This window comes from Bufo bufo, chromosome 7, assembly GCF_905171765.1.
Source record: "Bufo bufo chromosome 7, aBufBuf1.1, whole genome shotgun sequence".
In the NCBI taxonomy this organism is placed as follows: domain Eukaryota; kingdom Metazoa; phylum Chordata; class Amphibia; order Anura; family Bufonidae; genus Bufo; species Bufo bufo.
The window spans coordinates 114,466,308-114,489,596 of NC_053395.1; the positions used below are offsets into that span (position 1 = coordinate 114,466,308).

The window sequence follows — 23,289 nt, forward strand, 5'->3', positions numbered from 1 at the left end:
TAAATACTTTGAAGGAGCACATATCTGGGCATAATCTGTGAAGGGGACACAATGTGGGCATAACTACTGTGTGGTGGCATAAAGGCGGAATAATTACTATGTGGGGCCATTTAGGGGACTGGCTGGGATTGGGTGTATAGTTATGTTTTGGGCATGGCCTAGTGCGGAAAAATTTGCTGCAGTGCACGAAAATGTCCCTCTTCCTTCTTTTCAAAAGTTGGGAGGTATGCGTTTGCATTATTCCATTGCCCATATTGATCCAGAAAGTGTCAGGTTCCTGTCTGTATATTCCTGTTAGTAACCCTGGGCCAGTTTGTAACTTGTCTTCTTTGAGCTTATTTTATTTTATGTATATGTACAATGCCATGCAAGAATCATTTCATTATTTGATGTGATTTGGATTTTTAGAAATGTCTTTATTCAGATAATTTTGCTATTGTGTAAAAGAAACATGTTGGCCTATAGATGTACAGGAAAAACGGCTAGTTGAAGGAGTTGGGAGGCATGCGGTAACGCAGGTGCCACTGGCCTCGCCCTTGCTCTGACGGACATCTCGGGCCTGGGCGGTCCCGGCACACTGCTAGGAAGAAGAGCCGGGAGGGGCGGGGCTAAGGGCGGCAGTTCACCTGCTGCTGGGCTGGGAGTCTTCAGGGTGGTGACTACAGCCGGGAAACAGGTCCGACCACTAGTGGACCGTGCAGGACTGCAGGTGTGACCGGCCTGTCCGCCGCATCGTCATCGTACAAGGGGTTGGGGCATGAACCTGCAACGGGCGCGGTGGTGGCACATGTGAAGGTGAGTGTGGGCACCGTAACACGGTGGAGCACCGACGTAACTGCCGGCTAATATTTGATGCGCCACCCCTGCTGGGACTTCCGCAAACGTAAAAGCATCTCCAGCAGGCAAGTGTCACCGCCGGGTCGTCCCCAGTTCACACTGACATCACCCGCGGATGTTGGCACTGAGAGCATGCCTGTGTCCGTGCAGCAGGCATTACCGACCCTCAAGAGGTTGTCTGAGAGTGGTCCCAAAAAATGTTATAAGAAACCAAACGTTCGTTACCCATGAAAGGGGCTGTGCCAAGCTATGGATGGAGGAAAAGTATCAACCACCTGGACTCCTACTGGTCACAGGATGGTGGTCCCATCGACCTGTACAGGTTTAGGCAGCTGCTCCATTCAGAGAACATACCTTAAACCTGGAGTCACAGGATGGTGGTCCCATCGACCTGTACAGGTTTAGGCATCCGCTCCATTCAGAGAACATACCTTAAACCTGGAGTCACAGGATGGTGGTCCCATCGACCTGTACAGGTTTAGGCAGCCGCTCTATTCAGAGAACATACCTTAAACCTGGAGTCACAGGATGGTGGTCCCATCGACCTGTACAGGTTTAGGCAGCCGCTCTATTCAGAGAACATACCTTAAACCTGGAGTCACAGGATGGTGGTCCCATCGACCTGTACAGGTTTAGGCAGCCGCTCCATTCAGAGAACATACCTTAAAGGGGTTATCCCACTTTGCGTTTTCATACTTACCTGCTGCCACCGCGCGTTCACTTCCTGGATTCTGGCTGGGGGCGGGCTTCATCTTGATTGAAGTCTTCTCCCGGCCGGGCCGCGCGCTGGACTGAACGCGTACGCTGCCGCGCATGCGCAATGTGACTTATTTCTGGCCAGTATAGTACAGAGCCGGCGTGCGCGTTCGCATCTCTGTACTATTCTGGCCGGGAAGAAGTCACCGTCGCGCATGCGCGGCAGCGTAGCGAGTGGCCCGGCCGGGAGAAAAGAAGAAGTCTTCTGGGCAAGCGTGACCATCGGGATTTTGCGGACGAGCGGTGGTCGTAACCAGGGGAGACCGAGTCACAACAATAAGGTAAGTGGGGATGAATTTTCTCCTAATCGGTGGGAATTTGTTAATAAAGTATATTTACAAAAATGATCACTGTCAAATCATTAACAGATTTAACAGTGATCATTATGATGGGATAACCCCTTTAAACCTGGAGTCACAGGATGGTGGTCCCTTCGACCTGTACAGGTTTAGGCAGCCGCTCTATTCAGAGAACATACCTTAAACCTGGAGTCACAGGATGGTGGTCCCTTCGACCTGTACAGGTTTAGGCAGAGAACATACCTTAAAGGGAACCTGTCACCGGGATTTTGTATATAGAGCTGAGGCCATGGGTTGCTAGATGGCCGCTAGCACATCCACGATACCCAGTCCCCATAGCTCTGTGTGCTTTTATTGTGTAAAAAACCCAATTTGATCCATATGCAAATTAACCTGAGATGAGTCCTGTACGTGAGATGAGTCAGGGACAGGACTCATCTCAGGTTAATTTGCATATGTATCAAATAGTTTTTTCTACACAATAAAAGCACACAGAGCTATGGGGACTGGGTATTGCGGATGTGCTAGCGGCCATCTAGCAACCCATGTCCTCAGCTCTATACATAAAATCCCGGTGACAGGTTCCCTTTAAACCTGAAGCCACAGGATGGTGGTTCCATCGACCTGTATAGGTTCAGGCAGCTGCTCCATTCAGAGAACATACCTTAAACCTGGAGTCACACATATTTTTATGGCTTTTTTGCAGATGTTACCAGAAAATCAGTGGGATTTTTTAAATACGGGACACACGTTTCATGTAATAGGGTTGCTTTTTGTGTTTATCACCCTTTTTAAAAAATGCAGCTTGTTTTAGCAGCGGTGCCCGTGCATTGCAGACCATAATTTGCCGTGTGAACAAGCCCTAAGTTGTGGGAAACACTGGAGGCAGGCCTGAGGCTTACATTAGGCCCTGGCTTGCCTGCACCGACATAAATCTCATTTGCGGGGTGCTGATGGGATACAGAGGGAGTTCACTCGGCTGGCGTCATTGCCCGTGGCATATAAGGGGGTTATACAGCCAAGCCCCTGCTCTCTGCTGCACGGGAGACCTGTACTGCACTTAGACTGGGCCACTGTCAAAAGGTGGTGGCCCTGCCTAGGGCCCCTTAGTGGCCACCATAAAAAGGCGTATGGGTAGTCACTAAGGGGTTAATAGTTTTCCAACAATTAACAAAACGCAAAGTCAATAAACAAAAGAGAACTGTAAATCAAATAAATATTTGTCTTCAAAACTACATATGTTGAAAAAAATGTTGTTCCAAACATCTTGGAGAACTAGCCCGAGATTGTGACGAACGGTAGGAAGCATGTAACACAGATGCCGAGCCTGACTGGTACTGTATCCTTGCTCCCTAATTAGGGGAGGGGGCTGTTTGCCATAGCAACAGAGCGACAACAATGGAGCTACCATCGCGGGAGTAGACGGGTAAGTACATGACAGACATATTTAGTGGATATAGGCTTGCTGAAATCCTTCTGTCTCTTCATGTAATCCCAGACAGATTCTATGATGTTGAGATCAGGGCTCTGTGTGGGCCAGATGATCTCTTTCAGGACTCCTTGTTCTTTATGCTGGTAGTTAGGGGTGGGCGATATGGCCTAAAATCTATATTGCAATATAATTTTAAGCATGTGCGATATATATATTTTTTTTTACTTTTTATTTAATAACTATTAGCCTCCTTAAGGACTAGAACCCTTGTCATATTCACCCTAATAGAGGTCTATTAGGGTGAATAGGCCTTTACACTCTCCCTGCTGCCCTGTGCTTTGTGCACACAACAGCAGGGAGCTGACCATGGCAGCCAGTCTCTCATGTGCCCTCCAGCCTCTGATCCGCCCCTCCCTCCCCAGTATTAATCATTGATGGCAGTGGCCACAGGGTCCCCTCCTCCCCCCCCATCATTGGTGGCAGTGGGCAGTTCCGATCGGAATCCCAGCAGTGTAATGCTGGGGCTCCGATCGGTTACCATGGCAGCCAGGACGCTACTGAAGTCCTGGCTGCCATGGTATGTTAGTGAGCAGCATTATACTCGCGTGTGCCGCGGCCGCCGGACGCTCCTTCTTCTCATAGGTCTGTGCGGCGCATTGCTAATGCTATAAGCATTAGCAATGCGCCGCACAGACAGAAGAAGGAGCGACCGACGGCCACGGCGCACATGAGTATAATGCTGCTCGCTAACATACCATGGCAGCCAGGACTTCAGCAGCGTGACTCCTGGTTGCCATGGTAACCGATCGGAGCCCCAGCATTACACTGCTGGGACTCCGATCGGAACTGCCCACTGCCACCAATGCAGACAAACATTCCCGGCACCCGACCTCTGACAGGACGCCGTGATCCGCGCGAATAACCCCTCAACTGAGGGGTTAATTGCGGCGGATCGCAGCGTGCAGTCATAGGGGTCGGAATATGGCCGGCACATTCATTGGTGGCGCAGTGGCCACAGTCCCTCCCCTCCTCCTCCTCTGTTCTCATTGGTGGTCAGCGGCAGCCGCACACAGTGGGGGACTCCCTCCTTCTTCACTGTGCCGGCTCAGTCAGGAGAACATGGTGCGCGCCGAGAGCGTGATCATATCGCGGTCCGGCGATATGCACAAAATCCATATCGTGGCACAAATTTATATCGCCTATATCGCCCACCCCTACTGGTAGTTCTTGACACTGGCTGTATGTTTGGGGTCGTTGTCCTGCTGCAAAATAAGGCTATTTTTACACTTGCGGCAGTGTGATCTGGCAGGCAGTTCTGTCGTCGGAACTGCCCGCCAGATCCGCCGATCTGCATGTGACTAAAAGCATTTGTGAGACTCATCCGGATGCGCATCCGTCTCAGAAATGCATTGCAAGAACGGATCCGTCTCTCCTCTTGTCATGCGGACAGACGGATCCGTCTTGTATCTTTTATCTTTCTATTTTTGCTGGTCTGCGCATCTGGCACTAATACATTCCTATGGGGAAAAATTCCAGATCTGGCATTCAGGCAAGTCTTCAGTTTTTTTCGCCGGAGATAAAACCGTAGCATGCTACGGTTTTATCTTTTGCCTGATCAGTCAAAATGACTGAACTGAAGACATCCTGATGCATCCTGAACGGATTACTCTCCATTCAGAATGCATGGGGATATGCCTGATCAGTTATTTTCCGGTATAGAGCCCCTGTGACAGAACTCTATGCTCGAAAAGAAAAACGCTAGTGTGAAAGTACCCTAAATCAGACTTCTCCCTGATGATATTGCATAATGGATAAATATCTGCCTTTGTCAGGCACAAAGAAACGGACATTGACCATAGAAACAGTGGTTGACCAAGGAAACTTAAGGCAGCAGATGAAAGACATGTCATTTCCGTGTCATTTTCATATCCGTGTTTGGTACGTGTCTCACCGGTAATCACTTTTCCATAAGCCCATGACAGCACCCTTGAGACCGCCTCCATCCAGGAAAGGAAACGGGAACTTTCGTGGAGAGCTCTTGAGGAGGAGCACGGCTCTTAGGCCTCTTTCACACTTGCGTTGTCCGGATCCGGCGTGTACTCCACTTGCCGGAATTACACGCCGGATCCAGAAAAACGCAAGTGTACTGAAAGCATTTGAAGACGGATCCGTCTTCAAAATGCTTTCAGTGTTACTATGGCAGCCAGGACGCTATTAAAGTCCTGGTTGCCATAGTAGGAGCGGGGAGCAGTATACTTACAGTCCGCGCGGCTCCCGGGGCGCTCCAGAATGACGTCAGAGCGCCCCATGCGCATGGATGACGTGCCATGCGATCACGTGATCCATGCGCTTGGGGCGCCCTGACGTCACTCTGGAGCGCCCCGGGAGCCGCACGGACGGTAAGTATACTGCTCCCCCGCTCCCCGCTACACTTTACCATGGCAAACAGGACTTTAGCGTCCCGGCAGCCATGGTAACCATTCAGAAAAAGCTAAACGTCGGATGCGGCAATGCGCCGAAACGACGTTTAGCTTAAGGCCGGATCCGGATCAATGCCTTTCAATGGGCATTAATTCCGTATCCGGCCTTGCGGCAAGTCTTCAGGATTTTTGGCCGGAGCAAAAAGGGCAGCATGCTGCGGTATTTTCTCCGGCCAAAAAACGTTCCGTTCCGAAACTGAAGACATCCTGATGCATCCTGAACGTATTTCACTCCATTCAGAATGCATTAGGATAAAACTGATCAGGATTCTTCCGGCATAGAGCCCCGACGACGGAACTCTATGCCGGAAGAAAAGAACGCAGGTGTGAAAGAGCCCTTAGACCACCAGTTAACTGCGAGAACTGGTCCTAAAACACACTTTTATTTACAGACCAAAAGTTTGGACACACCTTCTCATTCAAAGAGTTTTCTTTATTTTCATGACTATGAAGGCATCAAAACTATGAATTAACACATGTGGAAAATATGTCATATTCTAGGTTCTTCAAAGTAGCCACCTTTTGCTTTGATTACTGCTTTGCACACTCCTGGCATTCTCTTGATGAGCTTCAAGAGGTAGTCCCCTGAAATGGTCTTCCAACAGTCTTGAAGGAGTTCCCAGAGATGCTTAGCACTTGTTGACCCTTTTTCCTTCACTCTGTGGTCCAGCTCACCCCAAACCATCTCGATTGGGTTCAGGTCCGGTGACTGTGGAGGCCAGGTCATCTGGCGCAGCACACCATCACTCTCCTTCATGGTCAAATAGCCCTTACTTTCAAAGTTTTCCCAATTTTTCGGCTGACTGACTGACCTTCATTTCTTAAAGTAATGATGGCCACTCGTTTTTCTTTACTTAGCTGCTTTTTTCTTGCCATAATACCAATTCTAACAGTCTGTTCAGTAGGACTATCAGCTGTGTATCCACCTGACTTCTCCTCAACGCAACTGATGGTCCCAACCCCATTTATAAGGCAAGAAATCCCACTTATTAAACCTGGCAGGGCACACCTGTGAAGTGAAAACCATTTCAGGGGACTACCTCTTAAAGCTCATCAAGAGAATGCCAAGAGTGTGCAAAGCAGTAATCAAAGCAAAAGGTGGCTACTTTGAAGAACCTAGAATATGACATATTTTCAGTTGTTTCACACTTGTTTGTTATGTATATAATTCCACATGTGTTAATTCATAGTTTTGATGCCTTCAGTGTGAATCTGCAATTTTCATAGTTATCAAAATAAAGAAAACTCTAGGTGTGTCCAAACTTTTGGTCTGTACTGTGTGTATATATATATATATATATATATATATATATATATTATATATATTTTTTTTTTATAGGGTGGGAATAAACCCTGGGTGCTGTCATGGGCTTATGGAAAAGTGATTACCGGCGAGTGTAATCTTAAATTTCCCTTACGCCCATGACCGCACCCTTGAGAGATGACTAGAATAGTAACCATTTTCGGGGGGGTCTAATCTGTAATGACGAAAAAAGGTACACGGCGACTGCCATGTGGCTGCTCTACAAATCTGTTCTAGGGAAGCATCAGCCCACTCCGCCCATGAAGTAGAAACTGATCTGGGAATCCTGTCGGAGGAGATTTTCCATCTGAAGAATAGGCCAACGTAATGGTGCCTATAATCCATCTGGATAGTGATTTACGAGAGGCTGAGAGACCCCTGTTTTTACCTCTGAATTGAATAAAAAGCTTAGAGGTTTTTCTCCATTGACTTGTAACCTTTAAGTAATGGGATAGACATCTTTTCACATCTAAGTATTGGAGTTTCTTCTTTTTCATTGTTTGGATTTTGACACAGAGAGGGAAGGAAAATGTCCTGTGTTCTATGGAACATGGATACTACAGTCGTGGCCAAAAGTTTTGAGAATTACATAAATATTGGAAAAGTTGCTGCTTAAGTTTTTATAATAGCAATTTGCATATACTCCAGAATGTTATGAAGAGTGATCAGATGAATTGCATAGTCCTTCTTTGCCATGAAAATTAACTTAATCCGAAAAAAACCTTTCCACTGCATTTCATTGCTGTCATTAAAGGACCTGCTGAGATCATTTCAGTAATCGTCTTGTTAACTCAGGTGAGAATATTGACGAGCATAAGGCTGGAGATCATTATGTCAGGCTGATTGGGTTAAAATGGCAGACTTGACGTGTTAAAAGGAGGGTGATGCTTGAAATCGTTGTTCCATTGTTAACCATGGTGACCTGCAAAGAAACGCATGCAGCCATCATTGCGTTGCATAAAAATGGCTTCACAGGCAAGGATATTGTGGCTACTAAGATTGCATCTCAATCAACAATTTATAGGATCATCAAGAACTTCAAGGAAAGAGGTTAAATTCTTGTTAAGAAGGCTTCAGGGCATCCAAGAAAGTCCAGCAAGCGCCAGGATCGTCTCCTAAAGAGGATTCAGCTGCGGGATCGGAGTGCCACCAGTGCAGAGCTTGCTCAGGAATGGCAGCAGGCAGGTGTGAGCGCATCTGCACGCACAGTGAGGCGAAGACTTTTGTAAGATGGCCTGGTGTCAAGATGGGCAGCAACGAAGCCACTTCTCTCCAAAAAAAACATCAGGGACAAATTGATCTTCTGCAGAAAGTTTGGTGAATGGACTGCTGAGGACTGGGGCAAAGTCATATTCTTCAATGAAGCCTCTTTCCGATTGGGGCACCTGGAAAAAGGCTTGTCCGGAGAAGAAAAGGTGAGCGCTACCATCAGTCCTGTGTCATGCCAACAGTAAAGCATCCTGAGACCATTCATGTGTGGGGTTGCTTCTCATCCAAGGGAGTGGGCTCACTCACAATTTTGCCCAAAAACACAGCCATAAATAAAGAATGGTACCAAAACACCCTCCAACAGCAACTTCTTCCAACAATCCAACAACAGTTTGGTGAAGAACAATGCATTTTCCAGCACGATGGAGCACCGTGCCATAAGGCAAAAGTGATAACCAAGTGGCTCGGGGACCAAAACGTTGACATTTTGGGTCCATGGCCTGGAAACTCCCCAGATCTTAATCCCATTGAGAACTTGTGGTCAACCCTCAAGAGGCGGGTGGACAAACTAAAACCCACTAATTCTGACACACTCCAAGAAGTGATTATGAAAGAATGGGTTGCTATCAGTCAGGAATTGGCCCAGAAGTTGATTGAGAGCATGCCCAGTCGAATTGCAGAGGTCCTGAAAAAGAAGGGTCAACACTGCAAATACTGACTCTTTGCATAAATGTCATGTAATTGTTGATAAAAGCCTTTGAAACGTATGAAGTGCGTGTAATTATATTTCACTACATCACAGAAACAACTGAAACAAAGATCTAAAAGCAGTTTAGCAGCAAACTTTGGGAAAACTAATATTTGTGTCATTCTCAAACCTTTTGGCCACGACTGTACTTTTGGAAGAAAAGAAGGGTCTGGTCTAATAAGTACTCTGTCATCCAAGATGTTAGTATAAGGCGGGGATGTTGAAAAGGCTGAAATTTCCCCCACCCGTCTGGCTGAGGTGATCGCCACCAGGAAGGCAATTTTGAAGGAAAGGAATTTTATAGAGAAGTCCTGTAAGGGTTCGAAGGGAGGTTCCATCAAGCTGGTGAGGACTAGGTTGAGGTCCCAGGGGGGAACCGAGGGTCTGACTACCGGTCTAATTCTACTGCTTTAAAGAATCTCCTAACACAGGGGCCAAAGACATAAGATTCTCTGATCTGGTTCCTCCTTGTCGGTTCAGATAGGATAGAACTGTGGCGCTATCCAAAAAAATCTTTAGAGCTTTCCCCTGACGTAATGGAAGGAATTCTTTTAAGGCAAGAAGAACTGCTCTCAGTTCTCTCATGTTTGAGAGTCTTGAGACTCCGCTTTTTTTCCATACCCCTTGCCGTAAGTTTCCCTGACAATAGGCCCCCCCCCAGCCAAATGGACTTGCATCTGTGGTGATGGCTAGTGAATCCTGCGTATTCCAAGGGAGACCTTGGGACAGATTTAAAGGATTGAGCCACCAGTGTAAGGATTGAATTACCTGAGCTGGGAGTGGTGCATCCAATGGGAAAAGGGCGCCCTGCCAATCTTTCAGGATTTGCCATTGGAGGGGTCTGGAGTAAAAATGGCTCCAATTGACGGTATCGTGGAAGTCATTCTGCCCAACACCGCCATTGCCTGCCTGATAGTTTTTTTGCTACTATCAGGGATTGAACTCCTTCTGTTAGTTTCTCTATCTTGTTCTGGGGAAGGATACAACATGATTTTTCAGAGTCCAGGATCATTCCTAGAAAGACACATTTTTGGGAAGCTATTAGATGTGATTTTTCCCAGTTTATCTGCCAACCGAGCTTTTCTAGGATCCGCACTACCTCTTTGAGATGTACGTCCAGAAGGTTCTTTGACTCCGCTACTACTAGAATATCGTCTAAATATGGAATTACTAAAATGGCTCTCATTTGGGCCATGACTTCTGCCATTATTTTTGTGAAGTCTGGGAGCCTGTAAAAATTCAGAACGGAAGAGCTGTATATTGTAAGTGATGAATTTGATCCTCGATTGAAACCGCCACCCTGAGATATTTTTGATAGTCTGCGTGAATTGGGATGTGGTAATAAGCATTTCTTATAACTATGGTGGCCATGAAGCAGCCCTCAAATAGATGTTTTAAAACTGACTGTACTGACTCCATTCAGAATTTTTTGTAACAGAGAAACTGATTTAGATCTTTTAAATTTTATAATTGTTCTGAAGAACCAGAAAGGGGGATGACTAGAAACCTTTCCCTTTTTTCTGAATCTGGGACTGGAACCAGGACATTGTTTCTCTTTTAGAGAAAAATCTCCTGTCGTAAAGCTAGGTTTTTTGCTGAATCTTTTAAGATATTTGTGACTTTGAATCTTTCCGGTGGACGAGAGACAAACTCCAGACAAACCTTTCCTTATAATGTCCAAAATCCAAAGGCTTGAGGAAATTTTCTCCCAAGCGTGAAGAAAACTAGAGTCTGACGCCCACAGGAGAGAAAACCGTCATTGTTGATTGGGTCTGGAACCTGAGGAGGATTGGGAATTGAAGAGAAAACCCTTGTCTTTACTATTTTTATTTCCTCCTCTGAAATCCTTTCTTTTCCCCTTTTATAAAATTCCCTTTTTTATTCTTCCGAAAAAAAACGCTGCTTTTTGGGGGTCTGGAGACAGGGAATCCTTTTTTTTATCATCGGACGCCTTATCCAAAAGGTCATCCAAAACAGACCCAAAAAGATAATCGCCCTGGCAAGGTATAGCACAAAGTTTATTTTTAGATCCTGTGTCTCCAGACCATCTTTTAAGCCAGATAGCTCTTCTTGCTGAGTAAGAGTGCGGCTGACCTAGCATTTAATTTCAACGCGTCTGCAGAGGCGTCTGATATAAAGTCGACCTTTTATGTGAGATTCCAATTCCTGCAGCCACAATTTTAAAGACCTAGCGGTGGAAGTGGTGGCAATATTTGGCTTGAACGCTTGAGCTGAGGTCTCCCAAACATTTTTCAGGTAAACGTCAGCTCGTCTATCCATAGGGTCCTTAAGGGTGCCACGGTCCTCAAATGGTAAGGCAGAGTCAGCCTCATCAAAAGGGTATTTCCTTTTTAAATTTTTGGGGAAAAATAATTTTTTTATCCAGTTTATTCCATTCCCTTTGGATCAGAAACTTTGTTCTCATTTACCGGAAACACCAGGGTTTTTCATGTCCTAGATCACCAAACATAATACCTTGAGCAGATTTCAGATCTCTGGATTCATCTACTTAGTAGCACGGATTTCCTTTAGTAAAGAATCCGTATCATCAGGAGAAAAGAGTGGCCTGCCTGTGGTTTCCTCATCCGCCGACGAGTCCGAACTATCTAAGATTTCTCCTAGCTCACTTTCTTCTGAGGAATCTGAATCTGATGCCTTGGTAGGCATGGCTTGTTTGCCCGAGGTTAAAGGGAGGCTCTTTTTAAAAATATTTTCATGGAATCGGACACTTCAGATTTCACCATATCCCTAATGCTTTGAAGTAGGGATGGGGACTTCTCTTCCAGCACTTTGTCGACACAATGCTGACATAACATTTTTGGCCAGGAGGGAGCAAGCTTTTTTTTACACATAGCGCATTCTTTCCCTCTGGTCTTTGAGATAGCCTTTCTAGGCCCCTCTTTTATTGTCTAAAACAGAGACGAGAGAAAAAGAACCCCTTTTAACATGATGGAGAAAAAATAAAAAGGCTGGGAAACGATCCCCCTTCCCCCACCATGAGTACCAGTCTGACTTCATGACCCCCCTGCAGTTCAGCGCGCTGACTGCTCTCATCCTCCATAGTAGACATCCAGGATAGAGCGTTTTCCCAGAGGAGAAATCTGGGCCCTCTGTAGGCTGGCTGGTCTGCTTCTGACCGCGCGCTTCATGGACAAGTAAATACCTCGGTCGGGTCCCTGCTGGTGCTCCGTGCGGCCTATTAGGAGATTTACTTCCTACTTCCGGAACGCACCCTGCATGCGTTCCAAACACTGGGAGTTGTATTACGTACTTCCGGTTCTCGCCTGCTCGCGTGGGATTTCGGCCCTCCCCGATGCCTGTAACCATCCGGAAGGAGAGGAAGGCCCCGGACCCCCTGAGCACTGCCAGGAAGCACCGGCGTGCCGGCCACACCTCACAGTGCCACCGGGATTGCACCAGAACACCAGCCCGAAGAGTTTCCAGGACCCAGAAGGCAGCACCAGACTTTCCTCAGTGGCTCCTAGAGGAGGCTTACGCCGAACCAGGTAACCCCCATTAAGCAGTAATTCGGGGTCCTGCAGCCTAATAAATTGGCTCTCCACAAAGCCGTCCTATCCATAGGACAGGAAACAGGAACTGGTGGTCTAGGAGCCATGCTCCTCCTCGAGCTCTCCACGAAAGTTCCTGTTTCCTGTTCTCTGTGGAGGCAGTCTCAAGGGTGCTGTCATGGGCGTAAGGGAAAAAAGAGATTTCCAGGGTTTTCTCAAGAATCTTCCTTTGCCCCTTTCGTACATCATCTAGATTTCAGAGTAGAAGGCAGTTGAGTGATAAAGACCAGAATCCCATATCTAGAGTTACAAGAAGCAAATGTTTCATGTTCAGGGGTTCTTCCTCCCAGCCAGGTAAACAATCTAATCAATGACGCCAGAAGCACGGTGGGGGTTAAGGTTGAAGTACTTCCTTCCCGCCTTGGAGAAGGTGGCAGGAGATTGGGTAAAAAAGCTTTTAAGAGAATTACTAAAGCTGGAATTTCAGAAAATCCACCTCAAAAATTTGTTTCCACAAGAGGATCTCCAGCAATGGAGATAGAAGTAAAAAAATTGTTAAACAAACAGGTATTAGTTCCAGTTCCAGCGGCAGAACAAGGGAAAGGATTCTACTCGATCCTGTTTTTAGTAAAAAAAAAGGCAGACAATTCATTTCGCACGATTATAAATTTAAAACTGAAAAAATTCCTACTATTCAGGAAATTCAAGATGGAGAGGGTAAAATCAGCGGTTGATCTTCTGTTTCCCAGATGTTTTATGGTAGTCATAAAATTAAAAGATGCTTATCACATACCCATTCATCCAGCTCATCAACAATTCCTCAGGGTGGCGGTGAACATAGAGGCGGAGGTAAGTTACCTTCAATTTCAGGCTCTTCCATTTGGCCTCTACATGGCACCAATCTTTACGAAAGTGGTGGCAGATGTAGCTTAGTTTAACAGAAAACAGGATATTACATTTCTACCCTACCTCGACGATTTTCTAATCATAGCGGGATCTCAGAGTTGTGTGACAGCGGTACAAGAAGTGAGGAACATCTTGGAGAGCTTAGGTTGGATCATAGACTTAAAAAAATCCGGAATGTTACCCCAGAGATGCGTTAATTATTCCTGGGTCTGCTCCTGGACTCTGTGGCTCAAAAAAATCTTTCTGACTCAAAAGATTTTTAATATTCAGGCAAAAATAAAGTGTATTCGATCAGACCCAAAGTTGACAGTTCGGAAGGCAATGTCTATTCTAGGGTCACTGACTTCCTGTTTCCCGGCTGTACAGTGGGCACATTTCCATACTCGACCGCTTCAAAGAGAGATCCTTATAGCACTAAAGAGAATTGGTGGATCGTTGGACTCGAAGATTATTTCCAAAAAGACACTAATATCTCTGTCCTGGTGGGAAGATTATACGAGCCTAAGCCAGGGAATTCCTTGGTGTTACCCAGACCCTGTGGTAATAACAATGGATGCCAGCCCTTGTGGATGGGGAGCCCATTTCTTGGAAGAAGTCATTCAGGGTCAGTGGTCTCCAATGCAGAATGCTTTCTCATCATACAGGAAGGAGCTGCTGGCAGTAAGATTAGCTCTAAAGACAGCATTACCCTTTATTCATCAAAGGCATGTCAGAATAATGTCCGACAATCGTGCTACAGTGACTTATTTAAATCGTCAGTGGGGGACCAGATCAATCTCTCTCATGAGGGAAGCAGTGTTGTTGTTCCAAGTGATGGAAGAAAACATTGCTCATCTCTCGGCCCTACACATAAAGGGACGAGAAAACCTCCAGGTGGATTTTTTGAGCCGTCACAGGTTCAGGCAGGGGGAGTGGTCCCTGAACCCCATAATTTTTGCAAAGAACAGGAAGGTAGAGGAATTTTGCTCTCTCAATCCGAGGGAGTTCCCGATGGGGGTGGATGCTTTGCTCCAGAGATGGGACGATCTTCTGGGTTATGCCTTTTCCCCTCTGGCAACTAAAATTTAATGTTGATAAGTGCAAGATAATGCACCTGGGACGTAAAAACCCAAGAGCAGAATATAAAATCAGTGATACAGTCCTAACCTCAGTATCTGAGGAAAGGGATTTAGGGATCATTATTTCAGAAGACTTAAAGGTAGGCAGACAATGTCACAGAGCAGCAGGAAATGCTAGCAGAATGCTTGGGTGTATAGCAAGAGGAATTACCAGTAGAAAGAGGGAGGTGCTCATGCCGCTCTACAGAGCACTAGTGAGACCTCATTTGGAGTATTGTGCTCAGTACTGGAGACCATATCTCCAGAAGGATATTGATACTTTGGAGAGAGTTCAGAGAAGAGCTACTAAGCTGGTACATGGATTGCAGGATAAAACTTACCAGGAAAGATTAAAGGACCTTAACATGTATAGCTTAGAAGAAAGACGAGACAGAGGGGATATGATAGAAACTTTTAAATACATAAAGGGAATCAACAAGGTAAAAGAGGAAAGAATATTTAAAAGAAGAAAAACTGCTACAAGAGGACATAGTTTTAAATTAGAGGGGCAAAGGTTTAAAAGTAATATCAGGAAGTATTACTTTACTGAGAGAGTAGTGGATGCATGGAATAGCCTTCCTGCAGAAGTGGCAGCTGCAAATACAGTGGAGGAGTTTAAGCATGCATGGGATAGGCATAAGGCCATCCTTCATATAAGATAGGGCCAGGGGCTATCCATAGTATTTAGTATATTGGGCAGACTAGATGGGCCAAATGGTTCTTATCTGCCGACACATTCTATGTTTCTATGTTTCTCTACAGCTGATCCCTCTTGTTCTAAAAATAAAATCAGGAACGAGGGTGCAAGGATGATAATGATCGCCCCATTTTGGCCAAGAAGGGCATGATTTTCTTTCCTGAGATCCATGTCAGTCTCGGATCCTTGGATCTTCCCGGAGGTTCCTGAACCTTCTGGTGCAGGGCCCAGTACATCGTCCAAATGTGGGGAGGCTGCATCTCGCGGCATGGAACTTGAGGTCATTCCTAATCAGCCAGGGTTTTTCTAAAGCCTTAACAGCTACCTTACTTAAAATTAGGAAAGCGGTAACAAATTCTATTTACGATAGGATTTGGAAAAGATTATTATCCTTTGCAGGAATAAAGGCAGATTCATGGCCCTGTAAAATTTCTATTGTACAGATTTTAGAGTTTCTTCAAAGGGGTTTATCTATGGGGTTAGCTAAGAGCACTCTTAAAGTGCAAGTTTCGGCTTTTTCTGCCCTCGGGGGTAAAAAGTTTGCTATGAACCCTTAGATAGTGAGATTTTTTTCAAGGCGGTAGATAGAATCGTCCCAGTGAAAGGTCCTAAATTTCCCCCATGGGATTTGAACCTAGTGTTGAATGCATTACCTAGGGAACCCTTTGAGCCTTTGGAGTCTTGTTCAGTAAAAAGGCTTACCCTTAAGCTAGTCCTGTTGGTAGCTCTAACATCTGCTAGAAGGGTTGGCGAGATTCAATCTATCTCTATCAACTCTCCCTTTGTCGATTCTGGAGGATGGGATAGTACTTAGGTCAAACCCAAAATATTTACCAAAAGTTCTGTCCAGGTCTAATAGGCTCCAGGAGAGAGTCCTTCTGTCCTTTTTTTGCCGAGCCCAAAGATAATGAAGAGAGGGTTTTTCACTCCTTTAGATGTGAGAAGAATTCTTATCCATTACCTAGAAGTGACCAAGGAGTGCAGGAAGTCTTCTGCTTTATTTGTTCCTTTTTCAGGCGTTAATAAGGGTAAGACAGTCTCAAAAAGTTCCATTGCTAGATGGATTAGAACGGTCATTTCTCTAGCATACTCCTTTTCGGGATGTTCTCCTCCTCTATCTCTGAAGGCTCATTCCACTCGGGCGGTCTATACTTTTTGGGCGGAGAGGGCTAATGTATCCATTGAGCAAATATGTAAGGCGGCTACATGGTCGTCTCCCGCTACTTTCTACCGTCACTGTAGGCTGCAGCTTAATTCTGTCGGTGATATTCTCTTTAGTAAGAAGGTTTTGGAAGTGGTTTCCCACCCTTAAGGAAGGTGTTTTCTTTGTAATCTCTTTGGTGCTGTCGTGGGGGAAGGGAAAATTGATTACACTTATCGGTAATCTGATTTTTCCAGACCCCACAACAGCACCCTTCCTTATTCCCCCACTATGGTGATGGGGTCTGTCTGATTGCACCATCAGTAAAAAAAAAAAACGCATTGCGTCCGCAATTTGGGATGCAATGCGTTTTTCCCTGAATACCCATTCACTTCTATGGGGCCAGGGCTGTGTGAAAAAGGCAGAATATAGAACATGCTGCGTTTTTCACGCAACGCAGAACTGATGCGCGAAGAATTTTTTTTTTTTACATGTACACAGACCCATTGAAATGAATGGGTCAGGATTCAGTGCGGGTGCTATGCGTTCACGTCACGCATCGCACCCGTGTGGAAAACTCGCTCGTGTGAAAGGTTCCTAAGAGTAGTGGTGCATGCACAGTTGGAATCTGCTCTGCTTTAGTAGCAGCAGAGCCTCTGCACTTGCACTGTTACTTGTAGCAATAGCGCAGGTGCGAGATTGACAGGGCCAGGCAAGATGTCTGGCCCTATCAATCAGGGGTGAGGGGGGTGAGGGGGGGTGGCCCTCGGGGCCCTCTTGAGCAGCGGGCCAGCCTCTTGCTGCTGTGGAAGTCTGATGATTGAATAGATTTGTATGAAACTATTTTCTAATCTCTAGTCATAACCTTTTTATTCCATCGACCTGTGAGGACCTGATTTTGCAGAATGATTTGTACTTTTAATTGACTTTTATTGAAAAACTGTAAATTTACGGTACTTCTAGGATGCAAATGAGGAAAAAACGGAATTCCACATCTTTTTTTGGTTTTTGATTTTTACTATGTTTACTGCACGATAAAAATGTCATGTTAACTTTATTTGATGGGTCAGTATGAATATGGCAGTACCAAATTTGATATAATTTTTGTGTGCTTTTGACTTTTTTTGATTTTTATTAAATTTTTTTGGGGGGCGCAAGGTGACCAAAAAGCAGCAATTATGACACTTTTTATTTAATTTTTTTCTCTTTCTTACGATGTTCATTGCGTGCAATAAAGAATGTGATATTTACGTTTTTTCAGACGTGACCGTGCCATTGTATTCTATAATTTATTTTTTACTTAAATAGCAATTTTACTGGCATTCTTGCACCATGTCAGACCTTCAGAAGTGTCCTGGCTGCCATAGCAACCGATATACCGTCTTTGATTACATTGTAGGGTTGCTGATTGTTGTAAAGAGAGCGCAAACTGCACTCCCTGCCAAGTCACTCGGATGCTGCGGTTGTTACTGACTGCAGTATTTAAGGGGGTTAAACGGCTGGGATCAGTGTTGCCTCTGATCCTGACCAATGGGTGAAAGCTGTGTAATACACTCAGATCCTGAGTCCTCCCCATACATAATTAGTGATCAGTGATGTATACATACATTCTTTTAAATCAGATAATTTTTATTCTTTTTTGAGAGGTAAAAATAGAACATGTACAAACTGAAAAGAATGGCGTGGTATTAAACAAGCAGGAAGTGCTCAAACCCACATGCAGTTGTGCATATATCCAGGGGAGCAAATCCTGCACTTGTGGCCCGTTGCTAATGACGATCCCCAGTAGGGATCGACCGATATAGATTTTTTAGGGCCGATACCGATAATTTGTGAACTTTTAGGCCGATAGCCGATAATTTATACCGATATTCTGGGTATTTTTATTTTTGAGAAAAAAAATTTCCTACACAAATCTCCTGAAAATTGATATGTTTATTGTTAACGTATTTTTTTTACATTTTTACTTAATATTTTTGTGTGTGTTGTGTGTTTTTTTTTTTTTTTACTATCTTTTAGCCCCCTTAGTGACTAGAACCCTTGTCCTATTCACCCTGATAGATCTCTATCAGGGTGAATAGAATCTCACACTGTCCCTGCTGCTCTGTGCACACAGCAGCATGGAGCTGAACATGGCAGGCTTCAGTAGCGTCCTGGCTGCCATGGTAACCGATCGGAGCCCCAGGCTTACACTGCTGGGGCTCCGATTGGAGGAGGAGGGGAGAGGGGATCCTGTGGCCACTGCCACCAATGATTAATACTGGGGGGAGGGCGCACTGCGCCACCAATGTTTTTACTATTGGGATGGGGGTGGGGGGCGCACTGCGCCACCAATCATTAATACTGGGGGGCTTGGGGGCGCACTGCGCCACCAATGAAGATAAGTCTCTCAATCATTCATATACAGGAGGCGGGAGCTGGCTACAGAATCACATAGCCGGCTCCCGACCTCTATGAGCGGTAGCTGCGATCCGCGGCACCTAAGGGGTTAACTACGCAGATCACAGCTACTTGTCATAGAGGTCGGGAGCCGGCTATGTGATTCTGCAGCCAGCTCCCGCCTCCTGTATATGAATTAATGAAAGACTTATCTTCATTGGTGGAGCGGTGGCCACAGCCCCGCCCCTCCTCTTGTCCTCTCTCCTCTAATTGGCAGCAGCAGCACAGGGGGAGGAGACACTGCTTCCTTCTGCCCTGTGCTGCTGAGGGAACACAGAGAGCGCTGACAGCCGCGCGTTCTGTGTTCCCAATACGTTATCGGTATATCGGCAAAATAGATGCCGATACCGATAACTGTCAAAATCCTCAATATCGGCCGATAATATCGGTAAAACCAATAATCGGTCGATCCCTAATCCCCAGCAAAAAAAATATAGAACATGAACATCATTGCACGTGCATGTTACAGTATGAGATGCACATAATCTCTATTAATGGATCCATATTGTCAAATCAATATCACATATTATGCATAACATCTGACAGCAGTGCAAGATATTAATAAAATTTCCTATCAACGAAGAATGATGCTTATCATAACCAATTTACTCTAATAACCCCTCAACCCCCGTCAACACCCCCCCCCCCCCAGGCGATGAGGTGGGCACGAAATGACCCATATACTTTATCTCCATAGGGCAACCATCACTCCTCGAGTGTCGCGTACACATAACACTATACTACCTTCTTATATATCAATTCCATAGTGAGAGGTTTAGTTATATTGCATCATTCCTATATTCCACCCATTTGTCCCAGATTTTGTTAAACTTTTCCAGGCATTGCCTCTTAAGATATACCCCTTTTTCTAGGCGAAGGATATCGGTCATTCTGTTCGAGAATTCTGGCCTCTATGGGGCTTGGGGTCTAAGCTGCCCTCCGAGACGGTAATGACTGTTTTTAGTGTCCAGTATTGCCAGTACACATGTCTTTGGATTAGCCGAGATCTCAAAATTGTAAGAGTCTTTGATAATTGCCAGAACATCAGTCCAGAATTTAAGTTCTGCGCAATCCCAGAACATGTGCAGCAAGGAAGCAGGACTCGCTCCACACCAAGGACAGGATGCATCAGGTCTAACACCTATCTTGAAAAGAAATGCTGGAGTTCTATATACCCTGTGAACAAGGAACAATTGAGACATGCGTTGACCTTCACAGAGCGATAATTGAGGTGTCAGTGGCAATAACTCGTGAGGATTTGTTGAAACAGTGGGACAGTCGTACACTTAAGTGACATAGATTTCGCCTGAACCTGAAAGGCGTGTCATAGCTGCAAAAACTGATAAAAGGCTGTGTGAGGAAGAGCAAACTCATTTCTAAGTTGCTCAAAAGACTTGAACACAACTATATTTTTGCAGCTGATATAAGAATTTCACGCCCTTACGGTCCCAAGGCGAAAACCCTTCTAAGCGAAATATTTCAGATAACTGGGGATTCTTCCACACAGTAGTGACTTGGGTGAAGCCCTGTACAGACAACACTACGCGACACCTCTGCCAGACTTTATATATCATACAGTGTAGGGTATCCCACAGACCACAATTTTCCAACAAACCTAGGGGTGAGTCATGACCTATGATATATGCTATCAGCTGGGCAGATGCAACGTCCCCAGGGGTCCCTCCCCACCCCCTCAGCTGCTGCAACTGTGTAGATAGATAATATAGCCATGGGTTAGGGATAGAGAGCCCTCCTGCATCTTTTCCTCTCTGCAATGTATCCAGTCGTATTCTAGCATTTTTTCCCCCCGCCAAATTAGACTTCTAAATAGTTTGTCTATTCTAAGGAAAATACGGCGAGGTTTCTGTATGTGATAAATGCCATGTGCTAAAGTGAGGCAATCCCTTCAGGGCTCCAGATGGCAACCAAAATGGTCGCCAATGCGACTTGGAATTGCAAAATGGCGACAAGACTTTGTAGTCTTGTCGCCATTTGCGCCTAGACCCTCCGCTGCTCTGCTGCTTTAAAGAGGACCTTTCACTAGTTTAAAAGCTAAAAACTATCAGTGGGCAGAGCGGCGCCCAGGGGTCCCCCTGCACTTACTAGTATGTCTGGGCGCCGCTCCGTTCGCCCGGTATAGGCTCCGGTGTCTGCAGCTCCCTCTGTGGTACTGGGCGGAGTTTTTGTATTAGGGTTGTCCCTTGCTGCAGCGCTGGCCAATCGTAGCGCACAGCTCATAGCCTGGGACTCCGTAATGTAGTGCAGGGTTTCAAATCGTGACAGTGAATGGGGTCGCATTGCAACTCTACAGTTGTGAGAATTATTGGGGCTGTCATGACAATGTGCAGGTCCCAAAATGACCCTTCTCACTAGTGGCAATGCTGCATTGCTACACTGTGATCTCTGGCCATGTGATGTTTGTCACAGCCAAAGGCCCCTTGCAGACTAGCATTCCCCCCCCGCAGCGAGTCCGCAACGTAGCTGCTAGGGGTCACATATTGATTTATGATGCATGTAATTCTTACAGTTCTGGAATGTATTGGATAACACTGACATAATGTTGTCCGTGTTATCCAATACATTCCAGAACTGTAAGGGTTACATAGCATTATATTGATTTATGATGCTATGTGATTCCCGTCAGTGCTGGTAGGTCAGGGTGCTGTGTTGCGGACTCGCTGCGGGAGTAACGCTCGTCTGCAAGGGGCCAAAGTCACCGTGTAGCCCCATGCTTATCTAACCTGTGGTTATGTAATAAATGGCCGTTTGGGACAGCCACTTTACACCCCTCTTTTTTTTTTTGCACTTAGTCCATCCTTTTTGTATGCACAGTACGGCTGAGGTGCATGTTACCTGCCAGGCTTCAGGTGGAGTCTCGACAGAACAGCAGGGTTAGGGCATGCAGCATCGCAGACATGGTGAGCGGGAGAGGTCGCAATTAGGGAACAAAGTTTTATGCGAATTGACTTCGGATGTTTCATCCCTAGTCGCAATAACCACTGTAAAAGCGTCAGACGCCTGTACAGGCAGTTTTTCTCCCTAAAAAATGTCTAATGCATATGAATACACACAGTAATTTAACTGCATTTTATGGAGCAGGGGAGAACGCGCCACTGCCGACTGCTCATGAAGTGCCAGGGACAGCATGGCAGAACGGAACCTCTGCTGAGCAAAGACCATGTGCCCAGGTGATGTCACACCAGAAGTGCCACCATGCCCTGCAGGCTTCTATCTGTTTTTAGTTCCTATTTTAGCTCCTAAATTTTTCAGATTATGAGCCAATGACACTTTTTTTTCTTCTGGAGCACTGCCCTTTAAGGGTCCATACATATGGCAGTATAGTTTATGCAGATGTTTCCGCTAGTGTTAATCAAGCACCATAGTGCTCAGGGGCTCGGGCCCAACACATCGGGGGGCTCGGTATAATGGAAGTCAATGGGAGAACCCGAACATTAAACCATGCACCCTCTGCTCTGAAGATGGTGTCTGGTTCACAGGAAAAGGTCAGAAATTGATGGAAACACCACCGAAATAGTTCGGGAGCAGCATGGGGAGGATGTCTGGATGCATCTTGGACTCCCAGGTCACTGCTGGGAACCATGTTGTCCGAGTAGTACGCCACTTTTACAGACTGACAATAATACGCACAAAACCGAAGATAAAATGTATTTTAGAGGAAAAATTGTTAGAAAACATTATTTCCTGTATATTCACTTGTATATAAAGTGCAAGTGCTGCCAAAAATTACAGGTTGCATCTAAATGCCTCTTCCTTGTATCACATAAAGGAGGGCTTCATTCACATTGTGGTACAATTGTTCAGGTAGTGGGACTCCTACTCTCATAACACCTATGCACTAAGTGAAAGTGCTGCCAAAAATTACAGGGAATCGGCACTCTAATACACCCTTTGTTACAGATAAAGGAGCGCATCATACACAGCCTTGAAAAATTATGATTGATGGCCTCCTGGTGATCCTCAAAAACATTTGGAGCAAAGGCCTGCTGATCTGACCATCTAAAACATTACGGGCGAGGGCCTGCTGCCGTTTTGTTGACTCTAGATAACCTGGGCATGATCGCACTTCCCCGTGACGGCGACTATTCATTCGGATGTCTGCCCCATCAACTTCCGATGTTATTTTCAGTGCGAACCACGTCGACCATGGGTAACGGGGAATCGGGGTGTGATTTCGGAGAGGGAGCCTGAGAAACAGCTACGGCTACCACTTCCAAGCAAGACAGCATGCGCGCAAATTACCTATTAGGTATAATTAGGTGAGGGCCTGCAGGTAAAACATTACAGGTGAAACTCGAAAAATTTGAATATCGTGCAAAGTTCATTTATTTTAGTAATGCAACTTAAAAGGTGAAACTAACATATGACATATTTTAAGCCTTTATTTGTTATAATTTGGATGATAATGGCTTACAGCA

The 23,289-nt window shown here is 45.6% G+C and overlaps 1 protein-coding gene across 1 annotated transcript in view; it reads left to right on the forward strand.

Moving 5' to 3' along the window:
• Positions 1-607: 607 nt before the first annotated feature.
• MFSD6 (major facilitator superfamily domain containing 6) overlaps positions 608-23,289 on the forward strand; it is a 218,455-nt gene continuing 195,773 nt past the window's right edge. Inside the window, exon 1 of the mRNA XM_040439711.1 lies at positions 608-795. The gene's annotated coding sequence lies outside the window, so the exon portion shown is untranslated. The remainder of the gene's footprint in view (positions 796-23,289) is intronic.